Source organism: Pinus tabuliformis, chromosome X (assembly GCF_031772625.1).
Source record: "Pinus tabuliformis cultivar Carrire ecotype Pingquan chromosome X, CPIR1, whole genome shotgun sequence".
In the NCBI taxonomy this organism is placed as follows: Eukaryota; Viridiplantae; Streptophyta; class Pinopsida; order Pinales; family Pinaceae; genus Pinus; species Pinus tabuliformis.
The window spans coordinates 89279724-89294370 of record NC_142308.1 but is presented as its reverse complement, the minus strand read 5'-3'; positions in this window follow the sequence as shown (position 1 = coordinate 89294370).

Sequence of the window (14647 nt, the reverse complement as noted above, 5' to 3'; positions counted from 1 at the left end):
AAGGTCTTGGTGGGCCGAGTTCGGGAGCGAAACTATACTGTGGAGAGACTTCGTCTCTAGACCTCAGAGATTTTGGGTTCTTTACTCAAAGAATTACCCACCATTCGGGTGCTTGTGCGAGGATGGTTTGCCCTTCATTTCCATAGGGAAGAGTACACGGACTGGATACTCTCTAGATTCTGGCATATCGAATTAGCCCCTGTTCTGCTGAAAAGATGGGATCCCTTATTTGATCCTGAGAGGGAACAAATGGGAGCTGGGCCGATTTGGGTTCAATTACTAGGCCTTCCAATGCAATACTGGACTCCAGTCATTTTTAAGCGCATAGGCAACGCACTAGGTACCTATTTGGAACATGATCAGTCCTATGAAATGTCAGGGAATATGACTATGGCTCGCATTCTGGTTCATTTGGATACCACAGAAGGCCTTGAGGAAAAGATTACCCTACATTGGAGGCATTTCTCTCGCTGACAAAATCTTGATTAAGAAGGCGTTCCATTCAGGCGTAGACGATGCCATAAGGTTGGACATCTTTTCAATGAATGCCCACTGCTCATGCCTACTACTCCGATTGCTACAAAGGGAACCAAACATCACCAGATAGAAGACCCGATTGTGGATGAGCAGCCCATAGGTCCGGATAGTCCAAAGGATGTGGCTGGGGTCACTGCTCATCCATCTAGTGCTTCCCATATGCCGCCAATCTCCCCTCCTATGACTAGATCCCGGCCTGCTGGGGAGGTTGCTCCTACATCGGGTACAGTTTCTTCTCCCTTATCCTTTCCACTGAATTTTAATCAATATGTTTTCTCATTGGCATCATCTACATCTTCACCTTGTTTGGTTACCTCTCCCATTACCTGTGCACGTGATCACCCATTGCCTATATTTTCCACCACCCCCCCGGATGTCCTTGGACAGGGGCTCCAACAAAATCCTATTTCCCCTTCTGCTTCGGGTTCACATTCCTACAACCTTTGTTCTCGCCATCGGGAAATCCCTGACTCGCTTGGATTGGGTATCACACCCTCTAATGTTGAGCATAAACCCACCCGGGGGAGGCCTTCCAAGATGTCCAAAGCCATTAAGATTGCTGGGGATGATGTAGCTTAGGGCAGACAGAACACCATTGAAAGGGTACTTAGAGCACCAGACACCCTTGGCAATGTTCCGCCATGAAGTGGCTCTCCTTCAACTGTAGGGGATTAGCTAGTCCCTCTAAAAAATTAGCCCTTAAGAGACTCTTGAGTTGTGAGCCTTGTGACATTATTTTTCTTCAAGAAACCCTAGGTAGCTTTGAGTTGATTGTTAGGACCCTTCTAACTATCATGCCAGGGTGGCACTTTCAAGCCCTGGATGTTGCTGGGAGATCTGGGGGTCTAGCTCTCGGGATAAACCCTCGAACCATCAAGGTTACATCAGCTTAGGGAGGTCAGGGTTTCCTGGGTATCGATATATTTTCAGCTGAATTAGGCAGAAATCTCTGTATTATGAACATTTATGCATCCAATCACAGTATATTGGATTTCTTGCAGCAGCTCCTTGAGAATCCCCTGATAGACCAATCCACTATTCTAGAGGGAGATCTTAATTTCTCCATCGGACATGAAGAATTCTGGGGACACCACTCGCAGCTGGATCCACTCTCGGATCAGCTCGACATCCTCTTGGAGCAACATGGTCTTATTGATGTCCCTATGAACAAGAAGCTGCCAACCTGGCACAACAAAAGGACTGGAGATGCAGCTCGGGGGAGGAGACTAGACAGGTATCTCATTCATGAAGATCTACTTAATTCCCTCACAAATTATAGACAGTGGGTGGGCACTAGAGGAATATCGGATCATTCCCCTATTTATCTAGAAGTGGCAGGCTCTTTCAAAAAACCTAGGGCTCCTTTTAAGTTTAATTCGACCTAGTTAAAGGACACTGAATATCTCAGGTTGGTTTCGGAATTTTGGAAGGCCCATCCCTTACCAAATGTCCAGAGGAAGGCTGAGGGTTTCTATAGTAACCTAATCAAACTCAAGTGATTATCCATAGATTGGGCCAGAAGGAAAAAGGCCAAGGAGGAACATACCCTTGGTGACATTGAAAATCAGTTGGCCACTCTAATGGATGAACAGGGAAGAGGGTACACCTATATAGCAGCAAAACTACACCTTGTGGTCTTGGAAACCCAGAGATCAAGGATTCTGCTGGATCGGGAAGAAACTTGGAGACTCAAAAGTGTAGAGCGATAACTAGGGTCTCTCACACCACCAATTATTCCACATTATTAAGTCAATCCGGGAACGTTTTGTTCTTTCAAGGAGTAACTCGATCCGAGGCTATTTTGTCCAAGTAATGCTCGGTAGTATAGCGTTCTAATGGTTTGAAAGGAAACAAACACTAAGCTGTAACTAAACCAACTCAACAGATAAAATCACACAAAGCAGTTGATCAGTCAAGGGTACGGAAACAATAACCCTTCCCTTTAGAAACTGATAAAGAAAGAAAACCAAAGCATGGACTTATAGGTCTGGGAGCTAGGCAGCGTCTTGCTGGGCTCACGACAGCCTTAGGCCTGCTATCACGCAAAAGCAATAAAGGCAGATTAGCGAAAGTAAAATGGAACAACAATTCTAAAATGGAACAACAAACTCTAAAATGGAACAGCAGTTCTAAAATGGAACAACAGTAATCAAATGGAACAGCAGTAATTAAATGGAACAGCAAACTATCATAAACAGGAAACGTCAATCATATAAATTGGAACAACAAACTCAAATGGAACAGCAAACTCAAATGGAACAGCAAACTCAAATGGAACAGCAAACTCAAATGTATGTACACGTTCTAGACTACTGTAGCAATCCGAGAGTAATGTATGATGTGACTATGTTTCTGAACAAAGTGATATTATCTTCAAGCCTCGCAAATACTTATTTTATATGAATCCAATGATGATAACATTCATACCAATATCTTGCTATAGAAATGGATTTAATTTGAATAGATTCACTTTGTAATACAGAGACGTGGGTTAAAGAACTTATTCAGATTCAGATATTAATTAGGAAGCATAGTCTATCATATAAAAGATATATCAGATTACTGAAACAAGAGAAATAAGCAAACCACACAAATCACCGTATGATACAACAGCAAGTGACCGTCGGAGCTGGGCCCTTGGCTACCAATGGTACACTGCTTAGAGTTACTTCAGATGCATAAACGAAGTGAACACCAAGTCGTTTATATTGATTGCATTAACAAAGGTATACAAAATCAGATCTTACAAAACTTAATGATCAAAGTTGTTCTGAGCTTGTAATTACAACAACAGTCCTCCCCCATGCTCGATGGCGTGGTACCTTTATATAATAGAAATGACGGAGATGTCTAGATACAAAAGATAAGCTTAAAGCAGCGATCCCTCAGGATCGAAGATCCTGAGGGATTCGCTAATCGTTCAGTTCTCCTCTTTCCTTCTTGCGTTCTCCGTCTCGGTATCCTGTGTTCTTTTCCTGGACTATTCGGCTCTAATTTTACTTGATCTTGTCTGCATCCGGTTCCCTGTCGACGGGACAGTAGTTACTTTCCCTTCGCTTCTTGTTTTTACTCGATAATTCCCTATTTCCGTGTCCTTCTGCATAGAAAACATCAATTATTAGTGATTGAGCTTCGTTTGTCCATTTTCACACAATTTATCAAAACCCTTATATTTTTTAGACTCATAATGCATAAAAGGTTAGAAATATTATTGAAAAACCACTAGATTGCTTGTCAAAAAGCATACCTTCCAGGTGCTCCACACACCCCCCTGCTTACCCTGTTTCATGTCCTCATGAAAACGTTATAATTGACATGCAAGGCTGTGAGAGAGTAGGCCGGAGAAGGGATCTCACGAAGAGGTCGACAACCATGATTAGCAACTAGATGGTCAAAGAACTGATCTGCAGGCATCTCATATAGGGCCTAATATCCAGGTGCAGGATGCCAAATAATTGGGTTGCGAAACCGATACACCAACTAGAATGGTCCTGCTTGCAGAATCCGTTCCCCATAGAGACTCAATCGACTGGCAGCTACTTCAAAATTCTCAAAGTTAAAGGGTTCCCTGAGCTGGATGTTTGGGTTAGAGGTTCGGTAGCGAAACTTTGCAGCATGGAGGGCATGGTCTTTAATAGTCAGGAAATACTCCAGACCATTTCGGATCAAGTCCCCATGCATGGGACCTAATATCTTCATGACACCTGGGATCCTCATCACACTCCTATGCTCTCTCCATAATGCTGCTGGGTCCCTAGGTTCAGCTCGTACCCAGAGGTCTAAACTATTTTCTTGCCTCTGGAAGATGTTGTAAGCTTTAAGCCATTTTAACTGATTCACCCCAAATGAGATAAAGGCTTGGAATTGTATATCACCAACGAAAGGGCCAGGATTCAAATCAGTTTCCTGGTCTAAGACAAGATTGTGCAGGTAAAATTCACATAACAACCTTTGAACTTTAACTCCATAGTGCTTGCAGCAGTCTATAAAATCATTAACAGTGTTGATATGGATAGGTGCTCCCGCCCTAACAACTTTTATTTTTAATCTCAAATATCGTTCAAGCAAAAAAAAAGTATAATTTTTAGCAGGGGCTCTACAAGTCAAAACATCAGTATACAAGGAACACAGGGTGTCCATCTGCTTAACAACACTATCTAGTCGACGAGTTACCTTAGCAACCTTTTCCTGCTCCCTCTGCCATCCTTCAAATGCCTGGCTCTCAGACTGACTGATTTTTCGAAGTTGCTGTTGGAGCTCTTCGTATCTTTCCTTGGGGACCGTCTGTTCTCGCAACTGCTCGGCTTCCTGTTGGGCTTCCTTCATCATTTTATGCAAGGTTCTTGTTTTTGGGTCTTTCTTCCACACAGCCGTAGAAGCTGGAAGTTTAACCTGGACCTTCTTATTACGTTGTTTGGAATTTTGGACCCGAATTACACCCGAGGGGGGTGCTTCTGTTTGAACCTCTTTGCTATCCGTTTCCTTTTTAATGCGAACAAAGGGTTGCTGTGGTCTTCCTACCACCGGAGCCTCTTGATGTTCCATTGGAATGTCCATTCGTTCCTCCAGGCCAGATGGAACAACAGTTTCTATTGGAACAGCACCTTGTTCCTCATTATCATTTGGAACAGCAGACTGTTCCTCGACAGTCGGTCTCCTGATGGGGTTTCGTCCATCAAAACGAACTCTAACCCTCGGGGTTCTTGCTGCCGTGGTCCTTTTCCTTTTCCTTGCAGTCTTTTGTATTCTCAGACTGGATTTCAACATTCTAATTTGTTGCCGGAGTCTGGCTATCGTGCCCAGCATCCTCTGGTGCTTCTTCCTCAATTTTTCAATTTCCCTTGCCTCGGCAGAGGGTTTGGCCTTCAATCTTACTTCTTCTTCCTCTCCTGGAACATCTTCCGGCGCCCTGGGGACAGATTGTCCCGGATTGATGTCTTCTGCTTCATTACCATAGCCAGGCAGGTTTTCTTCCCCTGCCTCTTCTGCATGCCTTTCCTCGGGTAATTCTTCTTCTGCGGGGCCATCAAGGACGCCTCCTGTACTGGAGGCTTGGCCGTATCCTCTCATATTGGCCAGAACTGCTGCCAATTCCTCTTCTCCTGGAGGGTCTTGCAACGGGCTACCCATAGATTGTGCGTTTTCTTCTTCTTGATTGTCTCGCTTGGTGGTATCTTCTCCTTCAGATTGGTCGTGTCCTTCTTCAATTCCTCCTTCTGGCTGGTTAGTTCCAGCCTCTGATTGCTCAGCATTTCCTTCGGGTAATTCACCTTCCATTTCTGAAGGTTCGTCCTCGATTTCAATTGGTTGGGCCGCAGTTTTCTGAATCGTTTCCAACCTTCCCCGTATTCGAACCAATCGAACTGACTTCCTAGGTCTTTCAGGCAGGTTGGGAGTGCCAACAGGTTCTCTAGGTTCCTCTGGTCATTCTGGCGTATGGGAGGGTCGCCTCCGTTTCGAAACAGCATGCTTTTCTGCCACCGACTTCTTACGTTTCTCTGATTGTTCCGGCATGCTGGAGGAATGCTTTCGTTTTGAAACAACATGCTTTTCTGCTGCTGGCTTCTTATGTTTTTATGAACGTTCCAGTGTGCTGAAGGTTCGTTCAGATTTTGGGGGTGGTACAGCCAGTCCCTTTTTAATTGTTTCGACCAATTCCTCCCAGGTGTCTTGCTGTTGGGTAAGACTGTGGCTTATTATTAGTCGAATCAGTCCGTGGTGGCTAACAACCGTATCTGTGTGCTGAGCCTTCTTCAGGCTTCGGGCCGCATCATGTAATAATGAATTTAAAAGGGCAGGGAGATTTACAGAACATTTTCCCTTTAAAACAGCTAGAAGTTTTAAGTGACAAGCCCTTACCACATCTTTTCTCCCTTCGCAGGTGATATAGCTCTGCACTATCTTTGCCAGCTCGGTCCAGGGTTCCCCCAGTGTTTTCGGCAGAACTCCTTTCCCTTTGACTGTCAGACTTTGGCCTTCGCTTTGGAAAATTTCCATTACTTTCTGCAGTCTTTCCTTCTTCAGCTCCCATCTGGGTCCAACAGCTGGTAATCCTGAGGTTTCTGCGATAATGTTCTCCGTAACTTCTATCCGCTTTCCTCCGACTATAGAGTGGTTTTCCTGCAAATTTTGCAGGAATTCCAACGCTACAGCCTCATTCGATTCTTGCAGGCGGTTGAAGTAATTCAACCATCCTGCATTTTCCAGAATTTCGCGGGCAACAGCGGACGCGGTCAGCTTGTGCGGTTCACTTCGGATTGTCCTCCCACCCATAGCTTACTCCAGAAATAGACTCAGGAATGAAACAGCAACTGTTTGCAGTATTTACCAAGCAGAGAGGATACTCGATGCTAATTTTAGGAAGGATCTTCGCAGAGCATGCAGCAAAGAGAAAGATCGTGGATGGCAGTCCGTAGAATGAGATCATCATACCGTTAAATCGTGTCATTATTTTGCCCGAATGGTGTGCAGCCACGTAACCATTGGAGTAATGAGGTTACCTCCCCCCCGCGATCTGATAGGCTGCCCCCAGCCGTCAAAGAGAGGAGCAGCAGCTAGTCGGGAGTCAAATCATAAAGTACAGCAGGTAGAAATTATGCCATGTTGTAAAAGGACAATGGAGTACCGAAACCGAGGCAGAAAAGTGGATTGCTTTTAAGATAAGCCAGTGTGATATAATGAGGAACCGAGGGGTTGGACGTCTGTCAACTGTACCAAGTCTCCAGTAGTCATTGTCAATTCCGTTGCCATGATTGGTGATAATGTTCATGCGATAATTATATCAGGGTGTGACATATGATACATGCAAAGGATATAAAAGACAAACAGACTTAATATCATACCTGTTGGTGTAAATATTACGACTCCAATGCCATTAACAGAGCTCTGCTACCAACAGGTGTTCATAACCTTGGCAAAGTTGTTTATCTCACCCTCCGGAACCATTATCCTTTGTGTATCTACTGAAGAGTGCTTTGTCAAAATGCAGGCCATTATGCTGGCTTGGTGACCAGATAACCATAATGCCATTCACAAGGTAGGCACGAAACGTGGTCAGGCCGGCTCGTGATGAGACCTCCTGTTCCAAGGTTTGCTTGTTATTTTACCTTTGGACCATATCCCTGGTGTGGTGGCCGTAATGGGAATGCCACTTCGCTTCCATCCTTATGATCATGGTAGGTTGGCTCTGAATGAGACCCCCTATCCTGCATTTGATGATTTCATATCTTGTTTTTATTTTTTCTTTTATTCTTCTTTTGCAGCACACTTCTCTTTTTCTTTGTTCAATTACACATAAGGGTGGTTCCGCACTCCTTAAGAGCGGGGAATGGTGGAAGAAGTCTTACAATCCCAACAGACAGATGTAAATCGTTTGCTCATATTCCTCAGTAATGATCAAGAAAGTTTTTAGGGAGATCGACATGATAAAAAATACCAAACCACGGTTCGGGAATAAGATAATGACAGTGAAGATGAAAGTTAATGTCCCTCCTCTTGTCTTCTTATATATACTGACTGTTAAAATAGTAGCGATTTATGATATGCTGGTTTCGGTATATCATGCTTTATGTTTATTGCATAATGTCATTGCTATATCTAAAGGATTTAGGAGAGCATAATCGCAAAACGTCCAAATAGGAGCAGAAAGGTTCTGATGGTGTCCTCTCTGAGAGAAGCATGTAAATGAGTTATCTTGTGGAAAAGAAATAGCAGAATTAGCCAAATTCTGTATCTTGGAAAAAGAAATATGCGAGTGCTGTTCCTTTTCGCAAAGGAACAGCAAAGCACAAAGAGTGTTGTTCCTTTTCGCAAAGGAACAGCAAAAATCCACACATGCTGTTCCTTTTCGCAAAGGAACAGCAAAAATCCACACGTGATGTTCCTTTTCGCAAAGGAACAACAAAACAAAAAGTGTTGTTCCTTTTCGCAAAGGAACAACAAAGCCAAAAAAGTGATGTTCCTTTTCGCAAAGGAACAGCAAAAATTCCAAAACACAAAAGTGATGTTCCTTTTCGCAAAGAAACAGCAAAAAATTCCAAAACACAAAAGTGTTGTTCCTTTTCGCAAAGGAACAACAAAGAAAAAAGTGTTGTTCCTTTTCGCAAAGGAACAACAAAGAAAAAAGTGTTGTTCCTTTTCGCAAAGGAACAGCAAAGCAAAAAAGTGTTGTTCCTTTTCACAAAGGAACAGCAAAGCAAAAAGTGTTGTTCCTTTTCGCAAAGGAACAGCAAAGCAAAAAGTGTTGTTCCTTTTCGTAAAGGAACGGCAAAGCAAAAAGTGATGTTCCTTTTTGCAAAGGAACAACAAAACAAAAAGTGTTGTTCCTTTTCGCAAAGGAACAGAAAAACACCAAGTGTTGTTCCTTTTCGCAAAGGAACAGCAAAACACCAAAAGTGTTGTTCCTTTTGAAAAGGAACAGCAGAATCACACGAGTGTTGTTCCTTTTGAAAAGGAACAGCAAAATCAAACCAGTGTTGTTCCTTTTGAAAAGGAACAGCAAAATCAAAAAGTGCTGTGCAAAATAAGGTAACAAAAATACTACAAACAAAGATGAAAAGAACATATGTACAGGATGTTATGTACAAATTATGAAAAACGAGTTTCTTAAGTTATAGGTGAGGAATATTTCGCTTCCTCTCCTAAGATCTCCAAATCAGTATCTTGTTGTAGCTGTTGACAAAAGGATTCCCGAGTAAGAGGTCTTCGATAGAGACGAACTCGGTGGCCATTTACTTTGAACGTATGTCCAAAACCGTCAATCGTGATCAGAGTGAGGGTCCCATTGTCGTGCACCTTCTGGATCTCATATGGTCCTAGCCAGCGAGTCTGGAGTTTCCCCGAGAAATCCTGGAACCGAGAATCGTATAACAGAGCCCAGTCTCCTTCATGGAAGACTTTATTCTTTATAAGTGCATCATGCCACTTAGCTCGCTGCTGTTGGATTAATGCTGTGTTTTGCAATGCAGAGAGCCTAATCTCATCCAATTCGTTGATTTGTCGTAGTCGATTGATCTATGCTTCATTCAGATCTAAGCCGACCTCTTGTGCAGTTTGTAGTGTTTGGATCTCAAATTCGATAGGAAAGATTGGTTGTTTCCCAAACACCAATTGATAAGGTGAATAGTCTGTCGTACTACTCCATGTGGTTCTATAAGCCCACAGTGCTTCAGGTAGCCGAGCAGCCCAATCACGCCTGTGTGATGCGATAGTCTTTGTTAAGATTGACTCAATTATCTTGTTACTGTTTTCTACTTGTCCATTTGCCTGCGGATGGTAGGGGGTAGTGATCTTATGTTGGATATGATAGTTGTTAAGTGTTGCAGCTAGTTTATTTCCAACAAATTGTGGTCCACCATCTGTAATTACTTCTCTCGGAAGTCCATAACGTACAAACAAATGGAACAAAAATTGTATTACCGAATCTTCTGTAGCCCTAGCTAATGATTCAGCCTCAACCCATTTAGTAACATAGTCTGTTGCTACCAGGATGTATGTCCTCTAGTTTGATGGTGGATTAATGGGCCCGACGAAATCGAGAGCCCATCGTTCAAATGGCTCAATAACCACTTGTGGTCTCAGAGGCATTTCATCAGCTTGACCAGGTTTTCCTGCTCGCTGGCAGCTGTCACAGGCCTGTACAAACTTTTTCGCGTCCTTAAAGATTGTAGGCCAATCGTATCCTGCCTGTAGTATTTTATGTGCTGCTCTTTTGTCGGCAAAGTGCCCCCCGCATGGTCCATTATGACAAGCTTTTAAGATGTCTAGGATCTCATCCTCTCGAATACACCTGCTGATTTTCATGTCTGCCCCTGTATGGAATAAATGGTCTCCAATCCACGAAAAACGAGTGATTTTTTGAACAATTTGCTTTCGTTCCTGAGGGGTTAGGTGTTTTGGTAACTTACCCACTGCAAGGTAATTGGTGACGTCAGCATACCAGGGTGTTCGAATGGCAATGGCAAACAGATGTTCATCAGGGAATTGATCTTCTACTGCTGATGTTTCGATTGATTTGGGTATTCTTGAGAGGAAGTCGGCTACAGGGTTCTCCTTGTCGGGTCGATCCTTAATTGTGATGTCGAACTCCTGCAACAGGATCAACCATCGAGTTACTCTAGCATTCGTGACAGGTTTGTTTGCTAGATATTTGATAGCAAAATGATCTGTATATAACACAACAGGATAACCTGTAATATAATGCCTAAATTTATTAACAGCATGAATTACAGCCAGGAATTCCTTTTCAGTAACAGTATAATTGAGTTTGGCAGAGGATAAATTTTTGCTAATATAGTAAATAGCGTATGGCTTCTTATCCTCTTCTTGTCCTAGGACTGCACCGATTGCTGTATCCGAGGCATCAGATGAGATCTGGAATGGCAAATTCCAGTTTGGTCCTCGAAGGACTGGAGATATTGACAACAACGTTTTTAATTCTTTAAAAGCCTAGTCACATTTCTCTGTCCACAAGAAATCAACATTACCAGTTAAGGCATATAGAGGTGCTGCAATTCGTGAATAATTTTCTATAAATCGTCTGTAATATCCAGAAAATCTAAGGAAACTACGTACCTCTGTTTGAGTACTGGGGGTAGGGATGAGCAAAAGAATCTAAATTTTAGGAGGGTCTACCTGGATGCCAGCTGCTGAAATGTAGTGCCCTAGAATGAGCCCTTCCGTCATCATCATGTAGCACTTTTCGTGGCTCAGGCAGAGTCTGGTAGCAATGCAACGTTGTAGAACGTTTTCCAGGGTATCCAGAGCTGGATCAAATTCATCCCCATACGGTGTGAAGTCGTCCATATACACCTCAAGTCCATCATTTATTAGATCCGCAAAAATACTGAGAATAGCCCTTTGAAATGTAGCAGGGGCGTTACATAGGCCGAAGGGTAATACTCGATAGGCAAACGTTCCCCAGGGGCACGTAAAGGTAGTTTTATCCTGGTCTTCAGGGGCAATTTGGATTTGGTTATATCCACTGAAGCCGTCCACGAAGGAGAAAAATTTCTTCCCTGCTAACGTGTCCAATACTTGGTCTATAAATGGGAGGGGAAAGTGATCCTTCTGTGTAGCCTTGTTTAACTCCCTGTAATCCATGCAAATCCTCCATTTTCCATTTTTCTTGGGTACCACCACAAGGGGAGAGACCCATTTACTGTCAGAGATAGGGTAAATAAAGTTAACATCTAAGAGCTTCTGAAGTTCGTCTTTTACTATCTCTTTTAGGTGAGGGTTGAGTCTTCTTTGTGGCTGACGGACAGGTCTTGCATCTTTCTCTATATAGATGTGATGGGTGCATAATTGAGGATCAATCCCCTTCATGTCAGGATAATCCCATGCAAATGCATCCTTGTATTTTTGTAACAGATTAACAAGCTTTATTTCCTGATCTGATGTAAGGTTGGCGTTAATATTCAGAGTTTTACCAGGTTCAATTTCCACTACTTTTCTATTGGCAACAACAGTTACTGGTATTGTCTGGTCATGTGGATCTTTTAAGGGATCTTCTTCTAGCTCACTGTCAAATGCTGCTTCTAGCATAAAACACTGCATATGTGTTCTAGCTTCAGTTTGACTAATAAAATTGTTAATGGCATCGTCTTTTGTTTGATCTTTAAAGTCTAAAGCCTTCTATATAGTTAATGGAGATCTGATATTGTTAGCAAGATGTGACACAGGATAAGAGTTAGTTTTAATCATTGGCAGGCTTGGTTGTGCTGGAGGATATAAAATTAAATTTTTAACATCTGGTCCTTTAGTTATAGTCATGTTTCCCTGCCGACATCCAATGTAGGCATCAGCAGTAGCAAGCCAGGGTCTGCCTAGGATTAACGGATGTCCATCTAGTCGGGTTTTAGGATTAATTACCAGGAAATCTGTGGGATACTCCCAAGAATCTACGGAAACCATGACATCATTCAGAGTACCTTCTGGTCGAACTACAGATCAATCTGCCAATTCTAACAGAGTAGAGGTAGGTTCTACTGACGTGATGCCAAGCTTTTGGCAGGTGGAGGTTGTCAAAATGTTGATTGCAGCTCCCAGGTCAACTAGAGCGTTAGTCAGGGTTTGGCCATAGATTTGGACAGTTACAATTGGGTTCCCGGGATCTTCATATTTGATAGGTGCCTCTTTTCCTGATAATAGGTCGGATAAAGTACCAACTACTTGGACTCTGGGGTTAGTATTTGTATTCCTCCTTGATTTTTTGATGCACAATTCTTTTATGGTTTTTGCATATATAGGAATATCTTGTATGGCTTGGAGGAATGGAATCTTTATACACAAATTTTGTAATTCTCCCAAAATGTCGAAGTCTGGAGATTGTATAGGTCGAGATATGACTAATCGTTCTGGGAAAGGAGGAGAGGATGTACTTGCTTGTTTATTGTTTTGCTCTTTGTTTTCATCCTTCTATTGTGGGGGTTGTTCTATTGGTAACTGATCTTCAATGCAAATTGTTTTGTCTCCCTCTGTTTCTATTATTCGTCCAGATCTTAACTAAATATCGTTGCACTCCCTTAGGACAGATCCAATCTCTGATGTGTCTATGATTTGGATGGATTAGACTGGCCTATTATTAGGATTGGGATTGGGTTGGGCTGGGAGTTATGGTCTCAGATTAGACTGGGGATTTTGTTGTAAAGCTCGCAGAGTTGGTTGAGGGAGTGGGATTGATCTTGCTGGCTGATATGTCGATCTTGGCCAGCTTGTCTGCCAGGATGAGCTTTGCGAAGTGGAAGGGGTCCACTGCGGAGGGTATGAATTATTCTGCCAATATGGTGGAGGATAAGGGCAGTTTGGCCAACCAAATTGGGACATCCAAGGATTCGGAGTAGGAAACATTTGAGGTGACCAATTTGAAAACGGGGGTTGAGACTGGTTTTGCCACATGTTCTGTTGCTGAGTATTGAACTGCGGGGGTTGAAAAGAAGAGGAGGGGTCTGAAAACATACCTGATTGCCTAGGCTGCCATTGACGACGCTGGTTAATAAAATATGCTGGTTCTGGCTCCTCTTCTGCTTCTTTGTATACTGCCTTCAAACCAGGAAGTGAAGGGCAGCTTTCGGTCAGGTGGTCCTTGGTGCAGATAGCACATATTTGGACTGTATCCAGCGGGCATTCCTTGTGGCTGTGTTTCTTCCTGCATCATGGGCAAAAAACTGCTAGATTCTGCTCCGCCTCGGCTTGCTTCTGTTTAGCCTGCACAATGTCAAGTTGTGTAGTTAATGTTCCCAGGATATCAGTTTTAAAATTTTCTAGCAAATTTCCAAGTTCCACCCGTGTTATTCCCTCTGTTGATGTTCTGTTATCTCTGGGGAAGTGATCATATTCCGCTAGTTTTATCCTCGTGCTGCCTCTTGAGCTCCTGATACACAAATCAATGATATCAGCAAAATTTTCCTGATAAATGTCTCCTTTCCCCATAATTTTTAACGTTTCGATCCATTGCTCTTTCATACCTCTAATTAATGCAGTTTTCAACACGTTATCAGGCAGAGGTAGCGATGCATAAGGGGATCTTTGCAAGTTATATTGGAAACGTTCCACATATTCTTCTAGGGTTTCGTTTGGTCTGGCTGACATTTGAAAGATTTCATCTTTTAGTTCTCTCGACCTACAGTTATCTTGATATTTCTTTAAAAAGGCTTCTTTCATTTGATCCCAATTGTTAATAACCCCACCACCTAAGCCCATAAACCATCTTAACGCAGCCCCTTTTAATGTAGAGGGGAACAATTTCAGTTTCTGGCGATCAGTGGTGTAATCGTATCCTCTACATAATACATCAAATTCGAACAAGAATGCGTCCGGATCTTCTGATGTAAGGCCATGAAATGTGGGAATATGCTGGAGAGGGATGGCTTTCATGGGCGCATTTGCTGCAGAATCTACTATCGGATATTGCAATGGGGAGGTCTGGGTGTTTGGCTAATTCTGCGCCATGGGATCGAATATATGCCAGTAATCTTCAGGAATTTCCAAGAGAGTGTTCCTTGGTTGAGGAGGCGTAGTCTTAACAGGGATTGTCTTGACACCACTCCCTTGATCAGGGATGATAATGGCCCCAACTGTCTGCGGTGAATGAATTCCTTCAACAAGGATT